A 6,336-nucleotide genomic window follows, 5' to 3' on the forward strand; every position below is an offset into this window, starting at 1 on the left:
ACACCTCTGTTCCCAGGTAGCCCCCTGGGGTATTACCCCTCCACTTGGTTGAGGGCTGTCCCCTTATTCCTTCAGGGGGAAACAATGTATATATATTGTGTTTTAAAAAAATATATATAATTTATGATGTTTTTATAAGTGATACACTAAGATATTATATGTATTTTATATTTAATATGCAATGCATTTTTTATGTAATGTTGCCCCTTGTCTGGACCTCGAGTCCGTAAAGAAGTTTATTATTATTATTATTATTATTATTATTATTATTATTTATATATATATTTACATAAAAATCAGGTTTATTCATAGTCAAAGTAGGAGGGACACAGGAGGAGGAGGAGGAGCAGCAGCCCACTCCCTCCCTCCCTCCCAAAGATCTTAGAGCAGAACTTCCCCCGCAATGTCAATTACCCTGCGAGTCGGGTCGGTTCCGGTTACTACAAAATCAACTCAAACACTGCTTGTGAGCCATTTAAAAAGAAATGATTTAAAAAACATTAAAAAAAAAACAATTACCAGAGTCAAATTTTATTCTTGACAAGAAGTATGAACTGACAGAATTATGAATCTAACCCTATATCACACACACAAACTGTTGCCCCGCAACATTGATTACACTGCGAGTCGGGTCGGGTCAGGCTCCGGTTACTAAAATGGACGGTGTAGCGTACTACAGGTCAGCCAGCCCATTGTATTGCGCAGTAGTGGCCCCTCCTGTACAGGCCAGGCCAGGCCCGGGGCGGTTGGCGGTTGGCGGCAATGGTCCTACAGCTTCGGTTGGCGGCGTTAGGTGCTGCCGGTTATAGTCAGCATTTATTTTAACTTGCGGGTCGTTACCTGAGAGGAGCCAAGTCAATGCTTCTCGATGAAGAAGACAAGTAAAAAGATTCGTACTGAGGCTGGTGTGGAGCAGTGAAGGAAGGAGTGAATCTTGGTGAACCCAGGTGAGGGCGGATATTTTCCTTATATGATCGGGCCCAGAGCCTGAGATGATTCGAGCCACTGTGGCCGATGGGACCAGTGTGTGAACCAAAGATCTCATAGCAGAGCTATAGGAGCTTTGGTGTGAACGGCTTCCGCAGGCATTCTCTATAGCTGCCACCCACTCTCTCTCATTCATTGCTAGTCAGGTTTTACCATTTAGATTTAAACTTTACCCTAGTTTGGGAAAGAAAAGAGGAGGTAATCACCATCTCTGTCTGGGGCACGTGGAAAGCATTATCTTCTGGGTTTGTATTCCTGTGCAAAGTCTGGCCTTTGCCGACAAGATGCATTCATTTAATCCAATTCTTAATGAAGCTTTCTTTAAAATAAAACAATTTTCATCCATTCTTTTGATTAAAAGCTGTTTTATGTTTTGTCAGGCATTTATTTTCTCATTGTTTTTAGTTGGCTGGGTGTGGAGAGTAGCAGTTAGACTATATCTTTAAACAAAGGTGTCTTAAGTTCTGAAAATGGTCAATGATGACTAGCCCACTGCGCAATCTGAGTTCCAAAGTGAACCTCACTGATGGAAACTGTGCTGAAAAATGTCTGAGGCCACACAATGGAGTAAGTATATATGGGGCTGAAAGAGAAAATCGAAAACATGCAGTTGTTGGAAATCTGCAGAAATACTGCAATGATAATGCTGACAATATTCAGCAGATCAGTTCAAAAGAAAGAGGAAACGTTCAGAAACTGAATATGTTTTCAGTTGCAGGAAAGGGTAGAGAGAACAAAGATAATGTGATGCAATGAGCAGGAAAAGAACATGACAGAACATGGTAATGGTGCCAGTTATATGTGTGTTGACGTCTTGTCAATTAGTGGCTGTTCTATCTGGAGGGGATGGACATAGAAGATGATGAATAAGGACAGATAACAAAGGGAAAAATAGTTGCTGGTACTGTATGATGCAAATTTGATACAATAGAATGCTGGAATACCCAGCAAGTTGCATTCCCACTAGAAAATGCTGGAAGCTGTTCCTGAATCTGGTGGTTACGATTTTCAAGCTCCTGTACTTTCTTCCCAATGGTCATGGCAAAATGAGAGCGTGGTCAGGGTGGTATAGATCTTTCATGATTTTGGTTGCCTTGTAAGGCAGCACTTCGTCTTGATTCCTTAGATGGCAGTGAGATCACTACCTGTGATGGGCCGGGCAAGTGTCCACCACTCTCTGTAATCTTCTTTGTTCCTGGGCGTTCAAGTCGCTGACTCGGGCTGTGATGCAACCAGTCGATATCCTCTCCACTGTGCACCTTTAGGAGTTTGATAGAGAATTTATCGACATACGGCATCTCCTCAATTTTCTAAGGAAGTAGAGATGAGCTTGCTTTGTGATTGCATCGATATGCTGGGCCCAGAGAGATGTATGTCCAGGAACATTACACCAACATGCATATCCCCTGCTAATAAAGGCCAATATACTATTTGCCTTGCTAATTTCTTGCTACACCTGCAAATTAGCTTTTGCAACTTGTGTATGCTGACACCAGGTCTGAAGAAGGGTCTTGACCCGAAATGTCACCCATTCCTTCTCTCCAGAGATGCTGCCTGTCCCACTGAGTTACTCCAGCGTTTTATGTCGCCCTTCTTTCCTGATCTAATTTTTTTTTTTTTTAAATTCCTGTTTTGTTTTATGCACCAATGTGAATGAGTTGCATTTTCCACCATATTTTAATTGTCTTCTCTTTTTTTACACAGTGAACGGACCTGGTTATAATGGGTGGAAATTGGCTGACAGCAGAACATCTCCATTCAGTCATCAAAAATGGCCTAAACTTTCATTTGCCTGTCACTTTAATTGTTCATCACACTTCCATTGGATATCTGCCTTCTTGTCTCTTGCAGTGCTGCATATACATTGTTCTGCATTTCACAATTTTGAGATCTTTTAATTTATCCTAATTCATTTCCTTTTGGATCTCAGATAGTCACCATCACATACTCACCTGCCACCACCACCTTTCATGACATTGGGTTATCTTTTGGTGTCCACCTTTGCTAGGTGTTTCCTTTCCTCTCTCTATCTTTCTCTTTGACTAAACACATGTTTAATTTCTGACTTTCCCTGGTTCCGATGAAACTACCGGGCTAGCGTTCTTTCTCCATAAGTATCACATGTGGAGAACTGAGCAAATTTGGGCCCCATATCTGAGGAAGGATATGCTGGCTCTGGAGAGGGTCCAGAGGTGGTTTACAAGAATGCTTCCAGGAATGAATGGGTTAGCATATGATGAGTGTTTGACAGCACTGGGCCTCTACTCGTTGGAGTTTAGAAGGTTGAGGGAGGACCTCAATGAAACTTACAGAATAATGAAAGGCATAGAATAGAGTGGATGTGGAAAGGATGTTCGCACTGGTGGGTGAGTCTAGGACCAGAGATCACAGCCTCAGAATTAAAGAAGAACTTCTTTAGTCAGATGGTAGTTAATCTGTGGAACATTGCCACAGAGGGCTGTGGAGGCCAAGCCAGTGGATATTTTCAAGGCAGGGATAGACAAATTCTTGATTTGAATGGGTGTCAAGGAAAATGGGATTAGGAGACAGAGATCAGCCATATAGACTTGATGGGCCAAATGGCCTAATTCTCCTAGAACTTGTGAACCACCTGTGCTGCAGAATATTTCCAGCATTTTCTGTTTTATATTCGGCAGAAAGATCTTATTATTTAATTTGAGTGCTTTGGGCTATGTGTTAAAGACAGCTACAGTTTATGCATAAAACATTTCAGTAAAATATATACATTTTTATGCCATTGGGTAAAATAAATGAACAAAAGGGATCATTGTTGAGTAGAGGACCTATAAAGCCACACAGCACAGAAGCATGCTCTTTGGCCCAACTCGTCCATGCTCACCAAGATGCTCCATCTAAGCTAGTGCCTTTTGCCTGCATTTGACCCATATCCCTCTAAACCTTTCCTCTCCAAATGTTTTTCAACAATTGTTATTTTACCTGCTCAAACTATTTCCTCTGGCACCTCATTCCATATACCCTTTGTGTGGAAAAGTCACACCTCAAGTTCCTATTAAATCTTCCACTTTGATCTGTGCCCTCTAGTTCTTGATTCCCCTATCCTGGGAAAAAGGACTCTATGGATTCAACATATCTATTCCCCTCATGATGTTGTACACCTCTAAGATCAACCTTTGCTCTCCAAGAAATAAAGTCCTAATCTCTCCCTCGAGTTCAGGCTGCATCCTCCTAAATCTTCATTGCACTCTTTCCAACTTAATAGCATCTCTCGTACGGAATGGTGACCAAGACTGAACACAATACTCCAAGTTCCAACTTCTGTCCTCAATTCTATGACTGATGAGTACCAAGGTGCCAAAAGCCTCCTTCACTACCTTATCTACCCGTGACCCCACTATGGGGTGGAAGATAGCAACCTTCACGTGGTCCGCCCTGTTTCAACAAATGCAATCAACCCTGCGTGCACAATCAAATAAGATCAAATAGAATAAGTTGTCTCACAACTTTAGGCTGTGCACGCCATGCGCAAGAAGAAAACCCTACTATTATGGAACAATGCAGTGATATTACTGGATACCTCTTCTGCATTTTCCAGGGCCCTACCATCACTTTGAAGGTCCTGTCTTGGTTTGACGTTGTAAAATACAACCTCGCACTCATCTGAATTAAACTCCAGTTGCCATTCCTCGGCCCACTTGCCCAGCTGATCAAAATCTCATTGTAACTTGATTACCATCATCACTGTCTACAATTCCACCTAATTTAGTGTCGTCCGCAAACTTACTAATGAACATTCTCATCCAAGTTATTGATGTAGATGTAAACAACAATGGGCCCACCAATGATTACTGAGGCAAATCATTAGCCATAGCCTCCAGTCTGAAAAACCTCCTGCACCATTACATTCTGCCTGCTACCATGACCTATAATTGAAGTTTTTTTAACATGTATTTTCTATTCTAGTCGTGTGTCTTGCGTTGTGAATGTGGATCTCAAAAGTATTTGAAATGTTAGTAATTTACAAAATTAACTGATGACAGAAAGTTTGTTTATCTCTGATAATGGTTCTTTAAATTTCCTGTTCATGGTGAGTGGACAATATTGAATGATGTGAGCATATCACTGGCACTTAGACAGAATCCTTGCTTGTGTGGTGCATTTGGGTTGAGGATTGGAGCTGGGTTTCCACCTCAACATTTTTTTCTCATGAATAAATATTCATGATGTTCATTTGCTCTCTGGTTCCTCAGCTAATTGGCAATCAATGAAAATCAAAAAAAAGGATATGAAAACCCAATATGAACACAGGCAATGCTTTGCCGGTTCTGATGATGGATTTTCTACCTGCCTATTTTACAAATGCAGACTGAAAGTTGCTGGCCTGGTCGATGAGGATTTGGGTATGTACAATAGAAAGAAGCCCATGTGTGCAGTTTGTAATGGACATTGCTAATTGGCGACAGTGGGAACCTGCCCCGTCTCCCCTGCACCCTCCCTGCCCAAATTTCAGACAGGGGTAACACTGCCATTTGTGGTAGTGGATGAATGATAACGTGGCAGCTACATTGAATCTATGGCTACATGCAATTCTGTAAAGTATACTTGCTCCCTACTGAAAGTCAAAGCTCAATAAAATTATTTTTCACAAATGACAAGTGTCACTTTCTTACTTGCTTATATTTTTTGCAAATACTTCACCTGTAATTCATTGCATGGGTTAAATAAATGTGTCCAAAATGTCTGGACTGCAGGACTCATTCGAGACAGGAGGACACATCCAGAGTTGTGGGTGCCACCAACTCAACCGTACAGATATTCATGAAAACTGGGATGCTGTAACATAGCATGTATTCTACTTTCCAGCTATTAGTGATACGCCTACCCGTGAGGTAGACAAAAGTGCTGGAGAAACTCAATAGGTGAGGCAGCATCTATGGAGCGAAGGAAATAGGCAACGTTTCGGGTAGAGCCTACCAGTGAGTGAAGGCTTGCCTTGTTGATCCTTGTTTCATGATCAATCTATGTAAATATGTCATATATTGAATTTACTCAATTGAAGATGCTGTATCTCATTAGTTTATAAGTGATAGGAGCAGAATTAGGCCATTCAGCCCATCAGGTCTACTCTATTCAATCATGGCTGATCTATCCCTCTCAACCCCATTCTCTTGACTTTGCCCCATATCCCTGATATTCTTACTAATCAAGATCTACTAATCTCAAATAAGAGGTGCTGTTCCTCCAATTTGCTCTTCACTCTTACAGGAACTCTCACTATCACCCTTTAAAAACATCCCACTTTCTTGATGTCCCTTTGCCCACAAACATGCGTGTGGACATTTCAGGCTAGGCCAGCATTTAATTGGCCAT

The 6,336-nt window shown here is 41.5% G+C and overlaps 1 long non-coding RNA gene and 1 other non-coding gene across 2 annotated transcripts; both read left to right on the forward strand.

Annotated features, from left to right (window-relative positions):
- Positions 1-659: 659 nt before the first annotated feature.
- Positions 660-5,615, forward strand: LOC129712016 (uncharacterized). The gene is made up of 2 exons (XR_008725984.1): positions 660-947; positions 2,692-5,615. It is a non-coding gene; the product is annotated as an uncharacterized LOC129712016 (long non-coding RNA).
- Positions 1,459-1,545, forward strand: LOC129704836 (small Cajal body-specific RNA 18). Its single transcript, XR_008724795.1, has one exon. It is a non-coding gene; the product is annotated as a small Cajal body-specific RNA 18 (non-coding RNA).
- Positions 5,616-6,336: the final 721 nt, after the last annotated feature.

The sequence above is a fragment of the Leucoraja erinacea genome, chromosome 1 (genome assembly GCF_028641065.1).
Source record: "Leucoraja erinacea ecotype New England chromosome 1, Leri_hhj_1, whole genome shotgun sequence".
Taxonomy (NCBI): Eukaryota; Metazoa; Chordata; class Chondrichthyes; order Rajiformes; family Rajidae; genus Leucoraja; species Leucoraja erinaceus.